Below are 27,329 nucleotides of genomic sequence, written 5' to 3' on the forward strand. Positions count from 1 at the left end.
TAAAAGGACACAGTAATATAATGTACTAGATCACATGCAACGAGACTATTTCTGAACTATTAAGTGTGAAAGATTCTGTGATATACTAATACATTTGATTGACTAACATGATCAAGTGGTTGATGAGTGGTAAATATTTCTGCTAGGAAAGTAATTGAACATTCTTGGTATAGAGAGAGATTTTTCAAGTGGTGGCATGATGAACTCTCTGAATTCAAAAATGTCCTCAGAACTTGCAGAAATTCCATTTGAGAAATACACTGAATAGTATAAGATGTGGAAAAATCAATTTTAAAAAAAACATGAAAATTATGTTTTTGTTGAAGCGATTTTGATATCTCAAAAGTGTTATCTCAAGCACAGTTCTTAGTCTGTATTATATACAAAGTTGATAAACTAGGTCTTAAAATGCTACAGCCATAAGGGGGAGAAGAAATTGAAACATATATTTGAGTTTACAGTTTGGTTTTAATGAAATCATCCAGCTGAGTGTAGAAGCAACATCTGCATCCTTGTTTTGTGCAGGAATCTGTGGCTAATTTTTGTGCAGAACAAAGAATAGAGTAATTAGAGTGTTTGATGAGTTTTTTAAAAGATATTTTCACTTCCCAAAGAGAACATATAGTTCTCTGATCAGATGTTGGGCAAACCTGAATTAATATCTGTGATTTTCCCACAACACTGAAACAACAGAAAGGGGATTGTTTTTCCACTTTATTCAAAATCAGTGAAATTATCATTGCTCTCTAAATTTTATATAAATACTTTCTGGATAACACTCTCATCTGCTCATATTAATTCATATGGGGGATCTTGAATACTGATTTTGTTTCATTAACATATTGGAAAGTACAGATCTTCATTAACCTATTACTAGCTATCACAACTCCATTAGTCTAAACTAGAGTTTCTGAAAAGTTTTGGCAGTTTTGACATTCCAGGCTAGATCATTTTTTTGTACACAGGGAATATTTTGTGTCTTCTGTAACGCTGAGCTGTAGTCTGACCTCTCCCACTAGATGCCAAGAGCTACCCACCAGATGGCAGTAGCAACTTGCCTCTCTACAGCTTTGACAATGAAAACTGTTGTTTGAGGCCATGTCAAATATCCCCAATGGGGTGAATTCAAAACCAGTTGAAAATCACAGCTAAATGAAAACTGAATAACTATTTACATTTAAAATTCATCATTCATTCACCCATTTTTTGAACTTAGACTATGCAGGAAATGTGGCCCAATGCTATTTTGAAAATTAGAGACATAATCACTGCTTTTGTTTAATGTGGGTGTCTGAAAAGTTTAATTTGATGAACCTATAAACCCTCGGGGTCAAAGATTTAGCTCAATTTTTAACCTTAAACATTGCCTACCTCCTTTAGTGTGGTTATATTTTTCATTGGTAATATAGTTAGCTTTGGGGGTTTGGGGGGTTTTTTGTTTTGTTTTGTTTTTATTGCATGTATTCCAGTCTGGGTTCCCACCACATCCATTTTAAATATTTATTATGGGGCATGTGAACATGAATATAATTTTAAGAGTAAAAGCTATACGAAGTATGCTCATTGTAATGTCCCTTCCTCTTCATGCCTATTACTCAATTTTTCTTTCTTTCCACACTTTTCCCATCCAGCCCTTGTAAGTAATCAATCTCTTTACTTTCATCCTAATTTTTTTTTGCACAAATGTGCATGTATGTGTGTGTGTGGTGTCTGAATGGCCTGAATGTTTCTGTTAACCCAAATTCATATGTTCATATGTTGAAATCCCAATACTCAAAATAATAGTATTAGGAGGTAGGGTTATTTTTTTTAAGTTTTTATTTATTTATTTGAGAGAGAGAAGAGAGAGCCCACAAGCAGTAGGGAGGCTTAGAGTAAGAGGGAGAAGCAAGTCCCACTGAGCCACCCAGGCATGCCTAGGAGGTAGAGTTTTTGAGAGTAATTAGGTCATGAAAGTGGAACCATTATGAATGGGATTAGGGCACTTAGGAAAGAGATCCTACAGAGCTCCCTAGCCCCCTCCACTTACTTGAAATCTGCAACCTGAAAGAGCACCTCACCCAACCATGATTAGGTCTCCTGATCTTGGACTTCTGGTCTCCAGAACTGGGGGGAATTTATGTTATTTATAAGCCATCCAGTCTGCAGTATTTTGTTATTGCAGCCCTCACAGATTAAGTTACACAGCTATGGGTGTATTTTCCCCTTAGATCCCCTTTCCTGTAAGAAAGATAACATACATCTATATTCTTTTGCATTTTGCTTTTTGCAGATTCTGGAAATGATTCCAAATCAGTTTATAGAGATTTCCTCAGTCTTTTTACAGCCAGATAGTATTTTTTATTTGGATCTACCAAGCGTTTCCAACTATTCTTCTAAGTTTGGGCACCACGTGTCTAATATGTATCAATTACAAAAAATGCTGCAGTGAATAACCTGGTGCATATCTATGGTTGCAGGTATATTTTCCAGTAGTTTCTTGGCAGCGGGATTACTTGGTCAAAAGGCAAGTACATTGTAATTTTGTTACATATTGTCAATTTCCTCTCTTGAAAGATTGTACCAGTTTGCATTTCAACCAACAACATGGAGCATGTCTTTTTCTCTCCTACTTTGCCAACAGAATATGCAGTCATACTTTTTTTTTGCCTGATAGATGACTGTTATTATGTTTATATCTATGTCTCTTTGCACCTCTTATAGATTTTTGCTTAATAACACAGTCTTTATATATATGAGGAGTCTGGCTCCTGGCCAAGTCCTAGGTGTGATCTTTTAGGCCCGACTGTAGGCAATTACAAAGACTTCACCTGGCCAGCACGTGGCTTAAACAACAAGTATTTGTTTCTCACAGCTCTGGAGGCTGAAAGTACAAGACTGTATACCAGCAGGGTGAGGTTCGGGTAAGCATTCTCGTCCAGGTTGCAAACAGCCAACTGCTCCTTCTGACCTCACTTGGCAGGAAGAGTGTTCTCTGGGGTCTCTTTCATAAGGGCACGAACCCCACCCATCTCTCATGAACACTCATGCTCATGACCTAATTTCCTCCAAAAGACTCCACCATTCAGTATCATCTCAGTAGAGGTGATCACATTTGAGCATATGAATTTTATGGAACACAAACATTCACACCACGGCCTTTTTTTTCTTTTCCCTTTGTCGCCTGGTTACCAAAGAGTGCTTCTTTTTGTTTTGTTTTGTTTTCTCTTCTTTTTCTTTGCCTTTCCTTTCCTTTCCTATTTTTTTTTCTTCTTTTCTCCTCCTCCTCCTTCTTCCTCTGGTTTTGTTTTGTTTTGACTTTTTGCTTTTCCAGAGTTGTGCATCTGTTTCCAGGAATGCCCATTTCGACCCTGCCTGCCTCTGTAAACCACATGCACATTGGAATCCCTTCCCTGCAGCCATTGCTATTTTCTGGCATACTGTGGTGGTGGTGGTGGTGGTGGTGGTGGTGGTGGTGGTGCTGGTCGTGGTCGTGGTGGTCGTGGTCGTGGTCGTGGTGGTTGTGGCTTTTAGTCGTGGTGGTTGTGGCTTTTAGTAATTTTAGACTTAGGAGAGATTTAGACTTTTTTGGCAGTAGTATTAGGCAAACACGCACAATCATCAATTTCCCTGTTTGTCTTGCCCTCAGATTTTCTCATTTTGCCTTTGCTTGCCACAAATTCTCAGGGTGGGTGGGGACTGGAAAGGAAGCACGAAGTTTGTGTGCAGCTTTAGGGTTTCTAGCTTTTTACGTACCGCTATTTTGAAGTTTTGGCAATATCTGCCTTCAGCTTATGTTGAGAATGTGGTTTAGGGTAGAATTTAATTTTTACTTCTTGTTCTTTTATTGTATGGGAGGAGGTGGCTATTTTGTCACCATTGCTATCGGCTATCTCGAAGTATCAGACTATTACCTCGTAAAAGAAATCCTTGCAAATAAGTTCTAAGAGAGAGATTACACTTTTATTAAACAAGTCAGAAGAACCTGCAGAATAAATTCTATGGGCTACAAACAAAAAGACATAATTGATATTACACTCATAGCCTTATTCATACAACTCCACTACTTACTACGTTTAATTACCATCTTGCTTTTAGTGTCCATAAGGCTATAGCAACTATGTGCATAGAAAGGTAAGAATAATTCTACAGAAAAACTCACATGATCCTAAGGTTTTGAGACACTCTACAGAATCTAGGCTGTATCTGCTGACCCTGAATATATGACATCCAACCGATGGATGAATACTTCAGGTAACAGTTGTTTCAACACCTATTGTAACTGCTTTGAAATATCTTTTATTTTTTAAATGGGGTTATTTATTTATATACAAATGTCGCATTTTTGTACTTTCAACTGATGAAATGGTTTCTCCATTAATCAAAATTATTTATAAACACTTTTAAGTTAATAAATATGTATAAGTCTATCTCTTTATTTCTTCCCCAATAGAGCTGTAGAAATGTTCATGAAAGGCCACATATCTTCATGGTTTACTGCAGTATTTCTCAGCATCTAGCAGACTGACTAGCAAAACATTCAATGAATATAAGTTCAAAGTGTGGGGCAGCTTGGGTGGCTCAGCGGTTTAGCGCCGCCTTCAGCCCAGGGTGTGACCCGGGGGTTCCGGGATCCAGTCCCACGTCAGGCTCCCTGCATGGAGCCTGCTTCTCCCTCTGCCTGTGTCTCTGTCTCTGTCTCTGTCTCTCTCTCTCTGTGTCTCTCATGAATACATAAATAAAATCTTAAAAAAAAATAAGTTCAAAGTGTAAATATCTTCTAGGAATATGTAGAATAAATCTAGACCTTCGAAAACATTAAAAAACAGGCATAACACACCCTAAATATTATGAAGTCTTTTTATTTTTGAGTCGCTTTTTCATTATGGTAACCATGCTTGTAAATGCTAGATTCTTTACTGTTACTCAAAAAGCTATACACAGTAAGAAAAAAACCTCTATAGTCTGACCAATCATGTTAAATTCTTTGAGCTACAATTTAAGACTCTTTAAAATGGAGAAACTATTACTTTGAAAGGTTATTGTAAATATCATAATCTATTACAATACTCGGTAGATAGAAACTGCTCAAAAATAGCAATCTGTGTTATTTTTAAGAATACAGTTTTTATAAAACACCTTTAAAATATATTCCCTCAGTTAATCATCAGTTGATCTTTTGATAAGAATGGTAAGAACTATTGCATAGTAGCTTGATCACACTTAAATTATTTATGTGCAAACAAGAGATTTATAAAGAAATACTATATATGAGAAAAATTTGTGCTAGAAAGATTGTTTTGTAATACATCTATATATTGTACAATTTACTTTGAGTGGTTCTCTTGGATCCAATATAAGAACTTCTGCTAAAAATTAATGTATTTTCCATTAAAAATAGATTATTAAATGGATTAATAAGTACTTGGTAGTATGTATATTTAAACATGCACTTCTTGGTAGTTATCTTATTCCAAACTCCTTTTGAAAATAAAAATATAACAAATAATATGCCCATCAAATAGCCTGGAAGTTTTTCCTTAACTGAGGCATGACAGTTGTTTTTCCTTTTTTGAACTTTAGCATAGTATAATAAATATGCTTATCTATATCTAGAACATGTGATCTAAAAACTCAGCAACTGTTGAGGATGTGAGCAAATTATTGACCTGTTTTCTGTATACGCAAGAGAATAGCTTGGTCAGATGAGATTTTTTTTAGAATCAAAATCAAATAACCCAATCCTATATCCTTTGTCTAGAAGTGGAAAATAAGATGTTTAAAAAGCTTACCAAGGCTTGTGGAGAAGTAACATATGCATATGACTTCTGAAGGAGTAAAGCAGATATTCTATGGCCATTTCATTTCCACGGTCATTAATATGTGAGGCATGTGTGGTTTCTGGTACTCCTGTTGGGAGTAAAATGCCATTATAGAAGGAGGTCAGAAGATCAAGGGGAGGAGAAGGAGCTGGGACAACTGAAAACAGACTGGAAAAAAATCACTTTAAAGTGGACAAAGGGGCAGGGAATGTAGCTGGCCTTTAGAAGCTGGAAAAGACAAGGGAACAAATTGTCCCATGACACCTCCAGCAGAAATACAGCCCTACCAACCCCTTTGTTTGTTTGTTTGTTTGTTTGTTTGTTTTTAAGACTTCTAACTTCCAGAACTGTAAGAAAATAATTTTGCATTTTTCCCCCATGGCCCTAAGTATGTTGTGATTTGTAACTGAAGTAATAGGGAACTAATACTTCCTCACCTGCTTAAATATTACCTACTTCATGTAATGTTTAATGCATTGCAAGTGCTCAGTAGATGTTTTCTATGATAATAGGGATTATTTTTTTAAAGGATGATGTACAAATATGGGATCCAATGGAATGCAACCCACTGGCATTAGGTAGTACAGCGGGCCATTGGAAAAGAGAAAAATATTTGAGTTGGGAATTCTTCAGAGGATTAGAGCAACAGGAAGTGTAAAAAAGAAAAAAAAAAACAATCTGCAGAATATTTAAGTCAGCACTGAGTGATAAACATCAGTTTTGCAGAACCAATTAACATAACAGAATTTATATTGCATATTTTAAAGAGGAAGTGAATTGGTTTTTTTCCTGAAAAGTACCAGGTGGAATTAATGATGACAATTTGAATGTGATTTTATAGATTTTGAAGTTAATTTTCACACAGGTTCTAAAATTATGATGCTATCTTGACAAAAATAGATCTGCTACATTGCCTTAAAATAACAGTATGTGATAAAATTAGACACAAATTGTACATACAAAATCCTTTTTATCTTGAAAGAAAATGGAAATTTGCAAGTGCATAAACTGACAGCTTATTGCCGTGTAAGTATGGGAATAGATTAAGTTAAAATAGATTTCTCTTTTCACCATATTAGATTTTTCATGTTTCCAAAACATCAAATAACTAGGTCTATTATTAATGTAGAATATTAGAATCAGTAGGCATCTTTCCATAAGTAAGTTTTACAACTGAACTTTTTGTGTCTACTGAGATTTGGTCCTAGATACACAATTTCTTATAAGTTATTTCTTAATGTTTATCTTACTATTTGACTTATTATGCCAAATATTGAATTAATCATTCTCATGTACCAATTTTCCTGTCAAAGTTTTCAGTATTTGCTTAGTTATCCAAAATAATAAGAAAAAAATCCAAGTAAAAATATCCTATTTAGTTTTTTCTTTCTTTTTGTCTCATCATATCTTGCATGTTTTAAGTTCCATTGGTTCTTTTTTTTTTTCAATCACTCTATACCTCTTCCTTTCTAGGCCAGTTGCTGATATCCCAGTTTTAACCATCTCAAAATTAGTATGATGGAAAAGTCATATAACATGTTGTAAATTCCTTTAGCTTCCAAGTTCCAGTTATTTTCTTCCAAGGCATCATGTATACTTCCATCTTAATTATTGCTTATATCATGTAACCCTATGATAAAAATTCTCTGAAATACTCTGTAGCTCAAAAAAATTAATTTACCACTGACCATAATGTCTGATACATTATCATCCCTTTGAACTTGAATGCAGGCTCCTTTCAGGGATCGACACGGAACAATTGCCTCTAGCACCTTTTTACTTGAGCCTCAATCACTTTTTTTCTATTTTTCTTCATTGATGTCATGAAGACCATTTGGGGGTAACTATTAGTGTAAGTGCTGATAATGAAGAGATTACCTATAAGATTGTAATGTCAGATATCTTCTAGAAGTATATATTAATACCAGTTTATTTGTAAGTAACTTCAAATTTATAGGAAAAACTTGCAAGAATCTTGCAAAGAACTTCTAGGTCCCATTAACATATTAGTCAGTTGTTGATATCTTTGCCACATCTGCTCTATCATTCTCCTATTACTATGATTAATTCATTTAAGATCATGATACAGCAATATATTCCTTTGTGCCTAAATATTTCAATGCATTTTTCCTCAAATTAAGGACATTCACTTACATAATCAATGTTCAGTTATTAAAATTCTATTATCCTAATAATATTTTATGGCAATTTTTTCTGATCCAGCATCCAATCCTGGATCAGGGCCTACAATTAGTTTTTATCTTTAGTCTCCTTTACCTAGAATGATTCATCAAATTTTATGTTTGATGACATCAACATTTGTTTAAGATGGGACCAGGTATTTGTAAAATGTCTCTGTGGCAGACAGAATGATGGTTTCTTAAGGTTGTCCACCTGCTAAATCCCTGAAACTTGTGATTATGATATCTTGCATGGCAAAGGGAACTTGGCAGATGTTATTAATTTGAGCATCCAAGATGGAAGTATTATCCTGGATTATCCAGGTAGATAGAACAGTATCAATAACAGTACTTATAAAAAGGTTAAAATCAGAGAATATTTGTCAATGAGAGTAGAAAATAAATGAGAAAAAGAGAGAGAGAAGAGAAAAGGGAGAAGAGAGAAGAGAAGGAGGACGGAGGGAGAGAAAGAGAGAGAGAGATTTGAAGATGCTAAATCACTGGCTTTGAAGATAGAAGAACGGGCCACAAGTCAAGAAATGCAGGTAGCCTCTAGAAGCTGGGAAAGGCCAGAAAACAGATTTTCCTCTATAGGCTTCTGAAGGAACACAACTCTACGGATACTTTGCTCTTCGCTCCATAAAACCCATTTCAGACTTCTGATCTCTAAAACCACAAGGCAAAGCATTCCTGGTATTTTGAACTACTATGTGTGCAGTAATTCTTTATAGCAGCAACAAGAAGTGACTACAATCTCCCGGTCTGTATTTGCCTGGTGTTTTCTCATGATTGGATTCAGGTTGTATCTTTTGGAGAGGAATACCACAGAAGTGATGTTGTGTCATGAGTGCACTGCACCATGGGAGACATGGTAAGTAAATTTGTTCCAATGCTGATGGTGTAAAATTTTGATCATTTGGATAACTGGTGCTTATAAGGTTATTATTTTTCTCATCGTATACTGTGTGTATGTGTATATTTTTTGGTGGTAGTGTAATTATAGGATAAATTCTTAGAAGTAACGTTTTCAAATTGTTCTTCACAAGTGTTCCATTTACTGCAGGGTAAAAAATGTGCTGCTTCTCTTAGCCTTATTAGCAGAATTTTCTGTCGGACTAAATTTTTGCCGACTTAATAATGTAGGCATAGTTTCTTCTTTTGTTCTGCATTTCTCTTACTGTGTGAGAAGTTGAACATCTTTACACAGGTTCAAATTGTATTATTATGCTTTATTTTTGACATTGTCTTGTCATTTATTCTGCCCATTTTTCAATCAGATTCTTGTACTTTTTCCACTTCAATTTTAAGAGTTCCTTTTATACTAAGGATGTTAGTTCTTACAAAAAAAGATGTTCATTCTCTATTAGTGATGTATAAGTTGTGTCTTTCCACTGAGTTCGCCATTTGTCTTTTGATGTTTCTCATAGTGTTCATTGCCATCTGAAGAGGATTTAATATTATTTATTTAAATTTGCTGGTCTTTCACTTTGTCTCATCCTGATATTGAATTGTTATTAGGAAATCTCCTCAAAACTCAATTATAGAAGGATTTGTCCATATAATTTAGTACATTTTAAAAACTATTTTTCATATAATCTGTGATCTATTTGGAAGTTTTTTTTTATTTATGGTGTAATATATGGATCCAATTGTATCTTTTTCTAAATAGCTGTCATTAGTTCCAACCCTATGTATATAAAATTCTATCTTTGCCTCAGTTGAGATACAATATCACATAATAGATTTCTCATTATGTTTGGGTTTATTGATGGACTTTCTATTCAATTTTACTGGTCCATCTATATTTATATGTCAGTAACATGTGCTTGGTGTACCTCTGTTTCTGTTTGTCAGACTCTCTATAGGTTTATCACTGTATTCATACATCAGAACCATACTTCTAGGATATTTTAAGATCTCTATAGCTTTACTTTTTCATTATAGAAAGTGCATTTTAATAGAAGGATATTGGATATAAAAAAAGCACTCAAGATTCAAAGATTCCTGTTTCATGTCTCCTATCTCCTGCAAATAAAACTACTTTTCCCTTTAGAGTGATATTGCATTCTTACATATTTATTACTATATATCCCTTCTTAAGGGAAAGTATCAGATTATACTTTTTCTACCTTTGTTTCTTCAAGTTAATCTCTTCTCCTGGGATGAGATACCTCTCCTCCCTTCCAACTATTCAAATATTACTATACCTGTAAAATAAAACTAAAGTTGTATCTTCACTTTGAATACATCTTAGTATTAAACATTCACTGTACTTTGTACTCTCTAGTCACATCTGGCACTTTATACAACATAACTTAATTATTTATAATATATTTGCTGGGCACTAGTGCCTATTATAAACAGTACACAATAATCTTTTTCTCTAAACAAGAACAGAATAAGCTTTTTGAAAATAAGATCACATGATAAATACCCTTTATAACTCCTTAGCTCTGCAACAGTAAAAGTATTTTGTACATAATTGGTATTGAACACGAATTTCTTTAGGCACATTTACACCAGATAAGGAGGTCCTTCTGCCTTTTTTCTAGAATTAGACAAGAGTAAGAAAAACAAAATTTACCCAAAATAATTGGCAAATATGTAGCTAAAAAAATCTTTCAATTTTCCAGTAACATTGGCATATATGTTTATTTACAAAAAAATAGTGATATTAACTCAAAATCATTATAAACTCACTAAAGCAAGCACAATGGGCAATATGTGAAAAATAGGTGTAAATATTATCTAAAAACCAAATAATATTTACTATTTGAATAACTGAGTAACTTTTGCTTATTTTACTATAAGAAAGTGAAAAAGAATCCTAAATACTAACTTCAAAAAAGGTGCTGCTATGGGTGATCAAACAAACGTTAGGTAGCCAAGCAATTCAATTAAACTGGAGATTTTTTTTTTTAAACTGGAGATTTAAATAAGACAGTTAAGTACACAAGATCTTGTACATAGTTCTTTTGTTTCCAATTAGTATGCAAAAAATGTGGATTTTAATGTAATTATAATTCGGTGGGAAAAAAACATTAATCAGCATATTACATTTAAGGCAACTACCATATGGACTATATTTAAAATATATTAAGAATATATATTATTTTATAAATAATTTATGTATGCTCGCTCTCTCTTTTTTTAAAGGTTAAATATACTCCCTTTTTATACATGAATTTAAAAAGAGGTAAACCAGAGACAGAACTCTAAGGAATAGTCATTTCATTTTTTCTTTTTCTTCTTCTTGTCTTTGTTTTCTTCTTTTTATTTTTGGAATATGTTGATTATATATTGAAAACTCCAAATCATTATGCAAGTTATGCAACAGAACATTTTAATTGAAGGGTCAGGTCTTTGCATTTAGGTTGAATTTTCTTATAAAAGCTCAAAGCCCTGTGCAGACACTTCGTTTTCCATAGAACATACTAAAAAGTTTCAAAAGTGCTATCAAATTCTGATTTTTCCACTTTTCATGGACGATATACTATCTTGGAATAGAAGGAAAGTCCTCCATTTCAAAATGATGACTTAAACCAGCACATTTAAGTTTCCTTCCTTTAAAATTCTCATTGAATACCACAGCACATGAGATTTTTCTGGAAAACATAATGTAGAAGGGATTGGAGAATGAGAAATATCACCATGTCTGTTGGATGATGAATTCAATAAAAAAGTTCACTTGAGCATAATTTGAACAGAATCTTCTAAAAGAATAAAAAGATATTTCAAGTTAGAATGCCAAGTGCTGAAAGTGAAGGTGGCCCTGACAGACCCAGGAAAGTGTTTAGGTATGTATTAACTTCAAGAAGCACAAAGAATTGTTGAGTAAATGTCAGCAAGAGGAGGGCTGCCACCATGTATTATCGCTGAGCTTCAGTAGATACACAGAGATTATTGTGTAGGGACTTAATGCCAGGACAGGCTCTCAACAAGACCAAATATGCCAGTGTTTAAAAAAAAAAAAAAAACTTAAAAAAAACCCAAAAACCCAGACATCAAGTGGAGTCATTTGTGCTAAGCCCTACATCAGTAAAGACTTAAAACCTAACTTCTGTATTTTCAGCCTCTCCCAGGAGTATAATCTTAAACCAATGGATGTGGAATTTCCTGGTCAGCAGTGGATGGGTAGTCAGACTGATAGCTCCCTTCTGTCCTTGAAGGAAAGATGAGGTAATCAGCTTTTTCCTTGTCTCGGCCTCCTTCTGCCTGTAAGTTTTCCATTTTGTACCACTCTTTGAAGCTTCTTTCTAATAGCTACATGAAATGCTGTCTGATTTATGAATTGTTGAATAAAGCCAATTAGATCCTCAAATTTAGTCTGCTCAATTTTGTTATTTAACTCCATGTAGAGAAGAGAATATTGCCCCAAGCTGATACTCGACTATCACAATTAATCGCCACAATGGTAACTTTTCCTTCCATCCCACACTCTTCTCTGCAGAGCTCTCTCTGTTTTCTGTGAAAAACCATGGTTCTCAGTTAATAACACAACAATGCAAATCATCCTCTCTCTTCCATCTTTGTCTACTACTGTTTTTAAATTGCACCTGTAAAAAATCTAATTGGACAATCTTAATCATAATGAGGAACAAACACATACTTTTCTGAAAGAATAAGCAAAGTAAAAAATATCAGTATATATAAATATTTTAAAGAAGGAAATTTACATAAAGATGAATAAATAAGTGTTCACCTCTTTGAGAAACACTGATAAACAGGAGAAACATTTTCAAAATACTCTTTTTATAATTTTAACAAGGCTTAAGATGTCAATGAATTTATTAAAAATCCTGAGAGAAAATATTGAAGTTTTTAAAGATTATCATTATGAAATTCAAAAAAACAATCACCCAGCAGGAAGTAGTAAATAGCAGAAAAGAGTAAAATTGAATCAGTGAAGTAAAACCCGCTTGAAGAATCCCCTAAAGACTAAAAGAAAAAGGCCAATAAGATTTTGTCACAAACAAAAGAGCTAGGGATATGGAGGTAATTCACTACTGATCTAATATATTCATAATAAAGATGCAGAAGAAAAAATGACCTAGAGAAGAAATTCAACAATCAAATGAAAAGTAAAGACAGATCTAAGTTCTTCGATCAACAGGGTCTACTAGGTATTAAGAAAAAAAGCCTTTGCCAGTTTGAGTCAAAATTGTCTTCCTGCTTTAAAGAAAACCAAAACAAATATGAAGTCCATGATAATACAGAGATACTGATTTATATTCTGTTTTCACACATTTTTTTCTCTTTTATCACAATGGTTTCTTTCTTTGCTTCAGGTTGGACTGTATAGTTATGCCTAAAGCAGAAATTGGGGGGAAAAAAACAAAAAAAAATAAACAAACATAACAAATAAGAAAAACATAAATAAATCTTGCTTTAGTTTTTAAAAACAATTGATTGAGAAAAACATAATTTATTGTATTCAGGGATTTTATAGGAGGAAACGAGAGGCAAATGCTTACAAGGGGTGGATGAGAAAGTGGAGGTATTAGAGAGAGTGGTAGAAAATATGAGATATATGAAGTTACTAATTAATATAGTTGATAAGGGGCTGATACCTAAAATATGTAAGGAACTCCTACAATTAATAGCAAACAAATAATTTGATCAAAAACTGGATAAAGAACTTGAAAAGATACTCAAATAGACAACAGGTATATGAAAAGATGTTCAACATTACTAATTATCAGGGAACTGCAAATCAATACTAGAATATGCAAAACCTTACACCTGTCAGGATAGTTGTTATAAACAAACAAACAAACAAAAGACAAAGAATAGTACACATTGGCAAGGATCCAGAAAAGTTGGAACTGTCATATATGTTGGTGGGAATTTAAGACAGTGCAGCCACTATGGAAAACAGGATGGAAGTTCCTTCAAAAATTAAAAATAGAACTACCATATAATCCAGCAATTCCACTTCTAGGTATTTATCAGAAAAAAGTTGATACCAGAATCTTTCTTTAAGATTTTATGTATTTATTCATGAGAGAAACAGGGAGAGAGAGGCAGAGACACAGGCAGAGGGAGAAGTGGGATCCATGCAGGGAGCCCGATGTGGGACTCCATCTCAAGTCTCCAGGATCACACTCAGGGCAAAAGGCAGGCGCTAAACCGCTGAGCCACCCAGGAATCCCGGTATCAGAATCTTGGAGAAATATTTGTACTTCCATGTTCATTGCAGGATTATTCACAATAGCCAGGATATGGAAGCAAATTTCTAAATTTCTACTGACCAATGAATGGGTAAGATATAAGATTTATGTACAATGGAATATTTTCAGCCATAGAAAGGAGGAATTCCTGTCACATGCTAAAACATGGATGAAGCTGGAAGACATTATAATAAGTGAAATAAGTCAGTTACAAAAGGACAAATACTAAATGATTCACTATACGAGGTATCTAAAAGCTCTCAAATTCCTAGAAACAAAGAGTAGAATGATGGTTGTGAGGGCCTGGGGGTAAAGAGAAATGAGGGGTTGTCCAGCAGGTGTGAAGTTTCAGTTATGCAAGATGAAGAAACACTAGAGATCTGTCGCACCACAAGCCTACAGAGGTGCTAAGAGGTAGATCTCATGTTAAGTATTCTTACTACACAATAACACAATGACAAAACAACAAAAAACAAACAAAAAGTTCAAAGCAGAAGGAGGATACTGAAGGAGGTGAGAGAAATGTGGTGATGGTTTCAAAAGGGTGTTTGCAATGTCTCCAAACTCGTTAAATTGTATGCATTGAAATGTCCAGCTTTTGGTGTATGTTTATGAATCACATGCTAACAAAGCTGTTTAACATTAATTTAAAGTAAAATAAGTGGCAAGTTAGAACTCTGCATTAACATGAGCAGCAGGGATGGAATCCAAATGAGAAGCCCATTTATTAACTCTCTAATTAGGAACAGAGAATAAGTGCAGGCATGGGGATATTTAAGTACACAATTGGAATTTTAAAACCGAAACCAAACTAACCTATCTTCTTTTAAACCAAAAGCTCACTATAAATTATTATAAACTGTAAAGACACTTAATCAAGGTCAGTGCTTTCTTCTTGAATCCAGTCTTATCAGTTAATAACAGGCAAGTTTTTTTTCTTACTTTTTGATTCAGACACAAATGCCTCCCCTTGATGTATTTCTTTTCATGTTTCTTTCTAGACCTGCAAAGTTTAACTTTACAACTGTTCCTGTTCTTTAAAGTCTCTCTTGTTAAGTGATGAGTGAAACATTTCTCCATACCCTGTCGTTCTAATTCTTAGAGCCTTTTCCTACCACTAACACATGTTTAACTGGTCTACCTAGCTCCAGGCCCTTAAAAATCATCCACCTGACCAAGGGCTTTTCCACTGGCAATTTATAAAAGGTTCTCTGCTCCAAATCTAGACCTTGTAACATTGCCTCCAGGGATTTTTCCAGCCCTCATTTTCCTTAGAACTTATTTTCAGTTGCTAGTTTCTAAACTTGTTTTTACTCCTCTGGGCTTAATTATTTTTGGTATGCTCCTTTGTTTCCGAGCCAACTTCTGCCTCTCCAGTACAGCCCACAGCCCAGATCCATCCTCCTCCACACCCCTATTCATCCTCACTCAGAGGATACCAGAGAAATTGCACACTTAGCAGAAAGAACATTCAAAGTACTGATCCAGGCATCTAGCTAAAAATGTAGACATAAATCTTTCCAGACAGAGAGATATCTTTCAATGTAAATACTTTCTGGAGGAAGATCTGATGACAAGTTAGTCTTTCAATGTTTAATCGTTTTGTAAATAAACTCTACTATATCTGGATTTGGATTATATTGTCTCTTTATTTTTTTCTTCCACAGACACAGACATGAAGCAGCAATAACACTCTATATTACAACGATCCTTCAGAAGTTTAAGGTACATATGTTTTTACATTGTCAAATAATGCCATTAAAGCTTAATCTTAATAATTCAACATATATTGAGATTTTAACATCAACCAGGTACTATGCCAATTTTTTTTTGAAAAAAAAGTATGATTTTCACCATGATCTTAGAAAGTACATGTTGTTGTCTTATATGATACTTAGAATGGTTAAGGAATCTTTCTCCGATGGCTATTTATATGTTTTCAGAAGCATTTGTCAGATGAAGGATTTCAAATTTGGTCTCTATGACTCTAAAAACATTTTTAACTACTTACTATGTTTACCATTGTCACTTGAAAAAACTAATTTTGTTGAATTGGCAAATATTTATTAAATGAAGTGACAAGAAATTTTCTAATTTCTTATCGTTGCTTTACATTTTAAGAAGTTTATGATACTGGATAAGTACCATATTGCCTTAATTCTAAGAATATACTGATTTTTCTAATGTACTGTGATGCTAACACGTTTTTCAGGAAAAGAAAGTCTATAATATTAAATATACTCTTCAATGTTTAGTTACAACTCTGTTTCAAAAAGGTTAAATCGGGAACCCTGGGTGGCGCAGCGGTTTAGCACCTGCCTTTGGCCCAGGGCGCGATCCTGGAGACGCTGGATCGAATCCCACGTCGGGCTCCCGGTGCATGGAGCCTGCTTCTCCCTCTGCCTATGTCTCTGCCTCTCTCTCTCTCTCTGTGTGTGTGACTATCATAAATAAATAAAAATTAAAAAAAATAAAAAAAAATAAAAAAAGGTTAAATCATCAGTAATATAATACTATACATAATACAATAAAAATAATAATGATGAAGCTTGTAATATATTTTTAAAGTCTAGACCCAAAGATTCTCCCGTTGACCACACTTAAGTTCCTCTGAACTCTCTTTTCAACTAGTCCTTGACCTTGACCCCTGTCCTTGTGGAGCCTGCATAGCCCAGTTGCAGCAAGAATTCTGCTCAATCAGTTTGGGGAAAACCTTCACCCTATTGTCTGACTCACCCTTAATAGCTCTGATCAAACGCTTCATCCCTCACCCTTGCTATAATATAAATATCCCATAGTACCCTTTGAAATATTTTCGGCACATAAATTTGAGTCTCTAGAAGATTCCATCTAAAGCTGTTGATAAAAGGATAAATGACCTTTGCCCATCCATGATAAAGAAATATTTGCTAAATTAATTTCTCCAAACAGAAAAGTATATAAAACTAGGACAAAATATAAGAGACAATGGTTCTCAGGCAGTGAAGAATACATGGGGCAAAGCTATGATCCCTGACACAGAAGTTTGAGAGGCAATCACTGGACCCATGAGCTCTCCACTTGAGAACAAATTCCTATCAATACCACAGAGGCCTGAAGCAACTAAAAAATTAGAGTTAAAGAAAGGTCGGGTATCTGGGACGTCGAGGGAAAGTAGGAAGCTACACAGAGCTGGGGCCCAGTGTCTGTTTGGAGCTGTTCATGAATCTATAGTTGGGGCCTGAGGTGTAAAAGCACAGGACGGTACCACCTAGGGTTTCCTGCTCTTGTGCATTGAGAGTGAAATAGAGATACCAGGTGCAGAACAGCGTGCAGGCAAAAGAACTGCTGGAGAATATTGTAGTGCAGGCCCAGCCAGAATAGAGAGATCTTATAAATGTTTAATAATACTATGGCTTTTAACTTCTACTTTTACAGAAAGTAAAAGTCTTAAGAATAAGCACGTGCCCCCCAAATATCACATTCTGCCAAACAAAATGTAAAACCAAGCTTTAATAAGGTTTCTGGACAGGAGAGGGTGTGAAAGTGGAGTGCTTTCAACCTTTGATTTTTCACAGATCAGCAATAACAAAGCATAAAACCAATCCTTAACAAGCTTTCATAATGATAATCATGTAATTGAACTTCCTGACAAAATTCAAATTAAAACTCCTCAATGAAAGATAACAGAATCCAAAGACTCTATGACATATTATTCACAGTGTCTGGCATCCTATCAAAAACCATTAGAAACACACATACAGGAAAAAAAAAAAGGGGGAAATTGGGATCCATAAAAAATTTTAAAAATCAGTCAATAAAAAATTGTGTAAACAAGATGATCCAAGGTGTTAAATATAAAAGACTTTATGGTAGCAATTATAAATAGTTACAAAAATTAAAAGAAATATATTCATAGAATTAAAGACAATATCATCTACTGTGTTGATAGAGTAAATTTCAGCCAAGAAATGAAAGTATAAATGTAAAATAAAAATTCTAGTACTAGAAAATGAAATAAAAAAAATTCACCAGAGAAACACAAAATAAAATTAGAAATGACAGAAGAAAGGATCATTGATCCCAAATACAAATAAAAATACATTATCCCATCTGAAAAACACAGAAGGAAAATAAAAGATTGAAGACAAGCAGAGTCTTACAAAGAAAAGAGAGTACAATGGGGAAAGAAAAACACATTTGAGGAAATAATGGCCCAAAAGTCATATACATAATGAAAAACACCTACTGATCCCATAAGGTCAGGAAACCACACACACACAAAGGTAAGTGTAAACAGTCACATCTAGCAATATCAGAGTCAAATTATTAAAGTAAAAGATACAAGGAAAATCTTGAAAGCAACCAAAGAATATTTTATATTGCATGTAGAGGTGTATTGATAAAATTATGGCTGATTAATTTTCAAGAATAATAAAGACCAGAAGAAATAATATATTTAAAGTAATGAAATAGGGGATCCCTGGGTGGCTCAGTGGTTTAGCTCCTGCCTTTGGCCCGGGGTGTGATCCTGGATTCCCAGGATGGAGTCCCACATCGGGTTTCCCGCATGGAGCCTGCTTCTCCCTCTGCCTGTGTCTCTGCCTCTCTCTCTCTCTCTCTCTCTCTCTGTCTCTCATGAATAAATAAATAAAATCTTTTAAAAAAATAAAGTAATGAGATAAAAAAAAATCAATCAACCAATAAGAGCCAAGTAGTCAGCTACAAAAAACTCTTCCGAAAATAGTGGCAAAATAAATATATTGTCAAGTTAACAATAGCCGAAAGAATTTGATGCCAGAAAACATGCTGACTAGCCCTGCTGAAGGGAAATGATGTCAGGAGGAAAGCTGCATCTGGAAGGAACAAAGAGCACCAGGAAAGGGAAGCAAGTGGATAAATATAAGATTTTGCTTTCTTGTCTTTTCTTCTCTGACTTTACTTGAAGAACAACGGACTGATTAAAGTAAATAATAACACTGTGAGATGTGAGTTTATAATGCAGGCAGAAATGAAAGATATGACAACAATCAGGTAACGAAATTATGAATCTTGTAATTATAATGGAATGGTAGTGGGATCTGCAGTTAAATCGAATTATATTCTTGTAAGGTTACTGCATTTATAAAGCAGAAAATGAAAAGTGGGCAGAGAGAAATGCAAAGTGATCGGAATTCACAAGGCCCAAGGGTGAAATAGACTGCATGAAGTGTCAGGTGTGAAGTACAAATTGAAAAGAGCTCAGAGGAACAATATTGACCGTTAATGTATTTTGGTAAGATAAGGATACATAGCCTTCGAGTAACTGCTAAAATAAATAATAGCAAAGCAAGTGATATCTAATAAGCCAATCGATGAAATAAAAGGAATGATAAAGATATTCAATTAACCCAAAGGAGGCACCAAGAAGCAATAAAGGATGAAAAATTGGGAAGGACAAATATAAAACAAACAGCAGGATGGTAAACTCAAACACATTCAAAGGCAGAGATTAATAGACTGTATAAAACCAAAGTAAGAAACCCTGCATGTTATTTATGTGGTGTACATTTAACATACGTTATGAAAAGAGATATCATGCAAAGAGTAAGCAAAAAAGCGAGCATGGCTATATTATCATCAGGAAAAAGGGACATAAAGACAAAAAGTCCTACAAGAGAAGAAGGGACTCTACATAACAATAAAAGAACTGTTTATATGAGGACCTGACACCCCCAGATATGTATGTATTTGTAACATGAGACTAATAAAAATGGAGCTAAAGGAATCTAGCAATTTGACCTAGTTGACATGTAGGATGGAACATTACAACCAATAACAGTAAAATATTATTTTCCAGGATGCACTGAATATTGGCCAGGAGAAGCAACCTTGACATAAAATAGCCCTCGATAAATTTTTAAATATTGGAATCTAACAGAGAATTTACTCTGTTAATGAAGGAATTATATTAGAAATCAGTATCGACAAAATATCTAAATATTCAGAAATTTTAAACATGCACTCCTTACTGATAACTCAAGAATTCTACAATATGTATAATAAAATATTTCAAACCAAATAATAAAGAAACAAGTATATTAAGCTTTGACAGAAACACCTTTGGGAAACTTGGTGAACCTTTGGGATTCTGGTGAAATCAAGCTGTCTTAAAATGAATTCTTTTGTAATTTGATTACTTTTTTCCAGCCTCAGGGATTTATTTATTTTTTTATAAATTTATTTTTTATTGGTGTTCAATTTGCCAGCATATAGAATAATATCCAGTGCTCATCCCGTCAAGTGCCCACCTCAGTGCCCGTCACCCAGTCACCCCCACCCCCCGCCCACCTCCCCTTCCACCACCCCTAGTTCGTTTCCCAGAGTTAGGAGTCTTTCATGTAGCTTCAGGGATTTAATTATGTTCAATCTTGAAATGCATGGTCTTCTTTAGAGATCAATACTCATATTCCTATTTATAAGATTCTAATCACTGAATAATTATATAATTATTATTGCAATGTTTTTGTTGACATTCTCATTAGTTGTTGAATAGGAAACTCTTACCAACATGCTTTATAATCTTAATGGTCAAGTCTTGATGATTTGAGGTAATGAGAAGAATCCTTTAGTTCCTGATGAATTCAAAGGCCTAATTTTAATCCATTTCATACTTTCATGATTTTAAAAGGATCACATACTTTTGAAAAAAAAAAAAAAGGATCACATACTACAAGCATTTGTCGATTTAAATGTCCCACATGGTCTATTCCTTACAAGCCCTCTGGTGTTAATAAGCAGTAAAATGACTGTAAAGCGGGCAATGGAAAGATGAGAGATAAATAAAATGGATTATCCCAAAATTAGATAATTGAGAAGTGACAGATATTCCCAAAGCCATAACAAGTATATCTTTCTTTTCATAAAAAGAAATGCTGCCTGCTTCCCAAAGCAATTTGAGATGCATTTTATTTTATTAGAAATACAGAGGGGATTTTATAAAATCATATGTTTAAGTTCAAAGGAGTTTCTCCGATGATCTGCACCCATATCCTCAGCACAGGGATGAAAGAATTGAGACCACAGGTGTCTTTGTGGCCCAATTACAATCCAGGTTATTAGCAGTCACTCAGTGGACTGCTCTCCCCATGGTTTTTGGAAACAGCTTCACTACTCTTCTATTACACATCTTTGTCATGCTTTTTCTCTCACTACTTGTGTTTTTTCTTTGCTCTTCAAGGCCTTTAATGTCACATGTCGTATTGAATTTTATAGTTTTATAATCCTGTCTTTTAAATAGCACTTGTTTTAATATTACATGTGGTAAATATTACAGCTAAGAGTGGAAAAGACAGCCCTAAGCCATGAAATACATAAAGTATTGAGCCCAGGCACAGTTTTGTTATTTATGTTAAATATGGTCAATCTGCATAAACAGACTTACTTGCACTTACAGAAAGAAAGAAAAATCTATGTGAAGCCAAAGTCGACCTTCAGTTATGACTGATTAAACAATTTATGAACAATTCATGACTTATTAATTTACACACACTAGGACATGATTCCTTTACTTAAATATAGCCACTTACCTACCATGCTTTCTAGCTAAAGTGAAAACAGATAATCCTAAAATATGGAAATTGGAATATAGCTAACTATGTGAAGTATCTTAGGCTCATAACTTGAAAAGTAGCCTTAAAAATAATCTAATACAAGGTCCTACTTCTACTACAATGTTCCAGTTAAGGAATTCTGTTTCAGAATTTATTGAGCTTCTCAGTGAACACTCCTGAACTCTCTTAATAGGTGATTTTTATCATATGTTTAAATCAAAATCTGATTCTATGTCTCAATTACAAAATTTTCATTAATTCTATATTTTCTGTTGGATGAATACATACAATTTAATAACAATCCTCTACTTCTGCTTTCTCTGTCATGCTTGTTTTTCTACAAATAAACATTTCCCATTTCTCTAACTTTTCAACTCTTCCCATAATCGTATATCCCAAAGTTTCATCATTCTGTTTATGTCTTTGCATGCATTTTATTTCCAAAATACAGCTCCTAAGTGGACAAATCCCCAGTAAACAGAAGAAATTAGATTTCTCATTAAGAAAGAGTAGTGTGTGAACATTACTGTCTGTTCCTGAGCATATTTTTAGCAAGACAGCAAAATATATTATTGCTTCTGGGTTCCCTGGGTGGCTCAGCAGTTGAGTGCCTGTCTTTGGCCCAGGGTGTGATCCTGGAATCCCAGATCCGGCTCCCTGCAGGGAGCCTGCTTCTCCCTCTGCCCATGTCTCTCTCTCTCTCTCTCTCTCTCTCTCTCTCTCTCTGTGTGTGTGTGTCTCATGAATAAATAAATAAAATATTTAAAAAATATATATATCATTTCTTATAAAAGACACATGATTTTATTGTTTAATGTTCTTTTTACAATCAGAAAGTCACCTCCCAGTGCTGTACCTAAATGATGTATTTTTCTTTTTTTTTAATGTATTTGTTTTCTAATCAGAAAACAGAATGATACATTTATCCCTCACAAAATACCTTTCTAGATACTAATGAAATAATATAGGATTTTGTTTTCTAAATGAACTTCTAAGCCAGTAGGGGGCACACAGGAAACATCTAGCACACACTAGGTAGTAAAATATTTACTGAATTTTTATGCAAAAAAGAATTAAGTATCCTCATGGAGATATGAACAAGTGTTATAGCAGAAAAAAGGAAAGAAAATGTTATTTTAGCCCAAGACTTCAAGAAATACTTCATTGCATAAGAAATTTTATTAGGTTTTCAAAGATGAAAAACTGTTGAAATACTTTATTACATTATAGTTTTTGGTTTACTTGTCTATGTCTCTCATGTGACTGTGTTTCTTTTATGGCAGTGACCCATCCTAATACTTAATGTTCTTAATACCAAATATAAACCCTGGTATAGTTTAGATACCATGTTCTTGAGTGGATGAGTAAATTACAGAGAATATTAGAAAATAATATAAGATTGAAAAATATTATAAGTGACACAGCAGGTTCTCTTTCCATGGTAACCATAATAGAGGTTTCATGGAGACATTTGTTAAAAAAGACCGTAGAAAGGGCACTTAATATATAATAACGGTTGTGGTTGCCATGGTAAGGATGTTAATGTGTGGAGCCATGACACCATCTGAAAAGCAGGTGGTATATGATTGGCATGGTTTTATAGGAAAAAACCATTAATCATTTATAGGAAGGCACTAAAAAGATTCTGTTAAAGTAGGATGGTGACATCAGGAACTATCAGAATAACTCAAGACAGAATGAAATGTGTCAAAATTAATATTAAAGTGCTGTCAGAAGAAAGTTTTTAAAAGTTGATTACAAACAATTTACATCATGAGGATACATATTATAGTCTCCCTTGCTAAGTTCTTGGGTGAAGTATTAAGAAAAAAGAACCCAGAAACCTAGTTATGCATCTGAGAAGACTGAGATGGCTTTAAAGGAAATAGTTCTCTAATCTGTTCCACTTACCCACTACTCATTCCCAAACTTTCTTGCCATTGGTAACTCTTTTTTAATCCTTCAGATTTTTCTAGGTTTCCTACTCCCTCTGTGCATCCAAACTAGCCTTCACTTATGCCTTCACTTTAGCTACTTCTTTAATTATTTTTAAGGTTCATTCTTTACTCAAATGGTTCCATCTCGAAGGCAGGGGTGATTCCTGACTTAGATGATGTTGTGTCTCAATGTTTAGTATCCTATATAGTGAACAAAATGTAATAAATCTTTTTAAAATAATTCTTTCATTGTACATATATGGAATTAAAGGTAAGCTATTTTATCTCTTGGGTTCATGGTCATCAATTTATGTATTCATTTAGGTGAACATTTATTTATTCATTTATTTGAACACATTTTATGTTCCTGTGAACTAACCTAGATGATAAGCAAAGATAAAATAGAAGATAGCCATATTCTCCATAGAATTGTTTGCTGGAAGTTTCTTGATATTAATTTCTGTCTTGCAAGATAACCAGAGGAAAAAGAGCTATTGAACCTTTATTCTGTTGTCACTAAGTGGGGCGCCTCGGTGGCTCAGTCAGGTAAGCATCTGCCTTCCGCTCGGTGACCCCAGGGTCCTGGGAAGGAGCCCCACACCTGGCTGCCTCTCAGCGGGGAGTCTGCGTCTCCCTCTCCCTGCCACACCCCCTCCTTGTGTTCTCTGTCAAGTAAATAAATAAAATCTAAAAAAAAAGTTATCTGTTATCAATAACTTTTAGATTTTTTTTTCCAAATCCAGGGCTCATGGATTATTCTCTTTCCTCTGAACTATCCATCTTTATCCCAAATCCCTAAATGGCACAAGAATTTAAGTAAATATATATAGAATATATTTTAAAAACACAATAGTATCAAACAGGCTGATGATTTCTCTAACTTCTGATGATTTCTCTTTTTAATAGTCATAAAAATATATTTTTGTAATTATCTAATATATATATGAGACAAAAGGAAATATTTTCTGTAGAATTTTATTCTCAAGAAAATGTGTCTTTCAACAAACTGCAAAGGACTAAGAGGCAAATTTGTTGCTTTAGCTTTAGGCATTGCATCCAAAAAAACAAACATAAACAAGATTCATGTCAAGGAGCTTTTCTCCTATCTGTACATCTGTGAGTTTCATTGTTTCAGGTCATATGTTTAGGTGCTTAATCCATTTCTAGTTAATTTTTCTGAGTGATGTAGCCAGGGGTCCAGTTTTATTCTTTTACACATCACTATCCAACTCTCCCAGCAACATTCCCGGAAGAGGGGCTCAAATGAGGAGGATGGGAAGGATGGGGAGCATGGGGCGGATGGGGCGGATGGGGCGGATGGGGAGGATGGGGAGGATGGAAGTGGGGGGAGGATGGGGAGGGTGGGGGGGGAGGATGGGGGGGTGGGCAGATGGGGCGCGCGGGGGTGGAGCAGCGGGAGAACGGGGTGGGGGCCCTGGGGGGGGGGGCAAGCGGGTGACCTGCTGGGGCGGGGCTGCGGGCTGCTGGCTTCCCTGGGGCTCCAACCTCGAGGGTGGAGCCGGGCCTTGCCCCGCGGGTGGTGGGGCAGTGATTGGCCTCCCTGCCGGCGGGGGGGGGGGGGGGGGGGGCATTGCCTGAAGCAGGATTTTCATCATTTATGTTTCCTCTTTTGTACCCGAGGACGAAGTACCGGGCTGTTCTCTAACAGGGCACAGGGCCTCGGGGGACAGCGAGGTCACCAAGGTGACGACCTTTTTCCTCATTTCAATCGGCCTCACGAGAAGAGCCCCTGATGGGGCGTCGGGAGCAGGACCCCGAGAGCGCTCCCAGAGCACCCTGAGAGTACCCGAGAGCGCCCTGCAGCGGGTGGGCCCCGAGAGCGCCCCGAGAGCGCCCTGCAGCGGGTGGGCCCCGAGAGCGCCCCGAGAGCGCCCTGCAGCGGGTGGGCCCCGAGAGCGCCCCGAGAGCGCCCTGCAGGGGTTGGGCCCCGAGAGCGTCCCGAGAGCGCCCTGCAGTGGGTGCGCCCCGAGAGCGCCCCGAGAGCGCCCTGCAGCGGGTGGGCCCCGAGAGCGCCCCGAGAGCGCCCTGCAGCGGGTGGGCCCCGAGAGCGCCCCGAGAGCGCCCTGCAGCGGGTGGGCCCCAAGAGCGCCCCGAGAGCGCCCCGAGAGCGCCCTGCAGGGGTTGGGCCCCGAGAGCGTCCCGAGAGCGCCCTGCAGTGGGTGCGCCCCGAGAGCGCCCCGAGAGCGCCCTGCAGGGGTTGGGCCCCGAGAGCGCCCCGAGAGCGCCCTGCAGGGGGGTGGGTCCAGAGGCGCCAGCACCCAGGGCCGCCCGTGGTGACAGCGCCCCTCGCGGGACGGTCCTCGTGGGCGGAGAGGCCTTGCCGCGTCCCCAGCAACCCCCGCCCCCGGGGCAAGGAGCACCCCCAGGCCCCGTGGCCCTGCTCGCCGCCCGTGGCTGGTTCCGCGGGAGCGCGGCCCGACGCCCGCGCAGGGCCTGGGCGGGGGGGCTCCCTGCAGGGCCGAGGGGCGGGGGAAGGGGGGGACAGGCGGCCCGGCCGGGACGCACACCCCAGGCCCGAGGGCTGAGCCCACCTGGGAACTAAGGGAGGGGCACACTCCAGGCAGCGAATGCAGACCAGTGTAGACCAGGGACTCGGGGTTCGCCCGAGGAGTTTTGCTGACCCCAGAACCCAGTTGGCGCCTGTCCAGGTAAGGTGCTGAGTCACGGTCCCACCTGCGGGGCGGGGTCTCCCAGCCACATCTGACCTGACGGGCCTGTGACAAGTCCCGCGAGCTAGCACCCAGGGGTGCTGGATCCAGGGGAGGTGCGCATAGAGCAGACTGCCTCCCCCCCCCCCCCCCCCCCCCAGGGCTGGTGCGAGGCGTGCGGTCTCCCGTGCACCTGCGGGCGGGGCATTAATTCATACACTAGTCTGAGGGTGGCCCCTGGGCCTTTCTAGAAGAGGCTGGGAAGTTCAAGGTAGCCTGGAATAACCTCTCTCCTCCCGCCTCCCCCTGCTGCGGACAGTGTCTTTCAGCCCCGTTTGTCCAGAGGCTTGGTGAAAACAATGGAAATGGACTAAAGACTTAAATGTAGGACATGAAACAATGAACTCACTGATGAAAACACAGGAACGAATCCTCTCGGTGTGAATCCTGTTAATGACTTTTTGGATAGGACACCTAAACCACAAGCAACACAACAAAGATAAGCAAGTGAGACTACATCAAACTACAAAGCTTCTTGCACAGAAAAAAAAATCAACAAAGCAAAAGGACAATCTACAGAATAAGAAAACATATGTGTAAGCCATATATTGATGAGTTAATATCCAAAACACAAGTTACTCATACAACTCAACAGCAAAATCCCAAATAGCCCAATTTAAAAATGTGCAAATGACCGGAATAGACCTTTCTCCAAAGAAGATACATGAAAGTGCAATAGGTACATGAAGAGACGCTCCACATCACTAGTCCTTAGGAAAACACGAATTAAAACCACAGTGAAATCACTGGTCTGGACATGGAGAAAAGGGAACTCTGGCGCACTGCTGGTGGGAATGTGAGGGTACAGCCATCATGGAACAGTGCAGAGGATCTTCAGAATATTACAGATAGAACCATCATGTGATCCAGCAATTCTACTTCTGGGAATAAATCTAAAGGAAATGAAAACACTAACTCAAAAAGCTACATGCCTTGCCTTG

At 36.8% G+C, this 27,329-nt stretch overlaps 1 long non-coding RNA gene across 1 annotated transcript in view; it reads right to left on the minus strand.

The window, feature by feature from the left end:
* Window positions 1-27,329, minus strand: part of LOC140624275 (uncharacterized) — a 51,133-nt gene that overhangs the window by 15,760 nt on the left and 8,044 nt on the right. The window contains exon 2 of the long non-coding RNA XR_012023764.1: window positions 5,772-5,889. This is a non-coding gene — a long non-coding RNA (uncharacterized lncRNA). The remainder of the gene's footprint in view (window positions 1-5,771; window positions 5,890-27,329) is intronic.

The sequence above is a fragment of the Canis lupus genome, chromosome 34 (genome assembly GCF_048164855.1).
Source record: "Canis lupus baileyi chromosome 34, mCanLup2.hap1, whole genome shotgun sequence".
Taxonomy (NCBI): domain Eukaryota; kingdom Metazoa; phylum Chordata; class Mammalia; order Carnivora; family Canidae; genus Canis; species Canis lupus.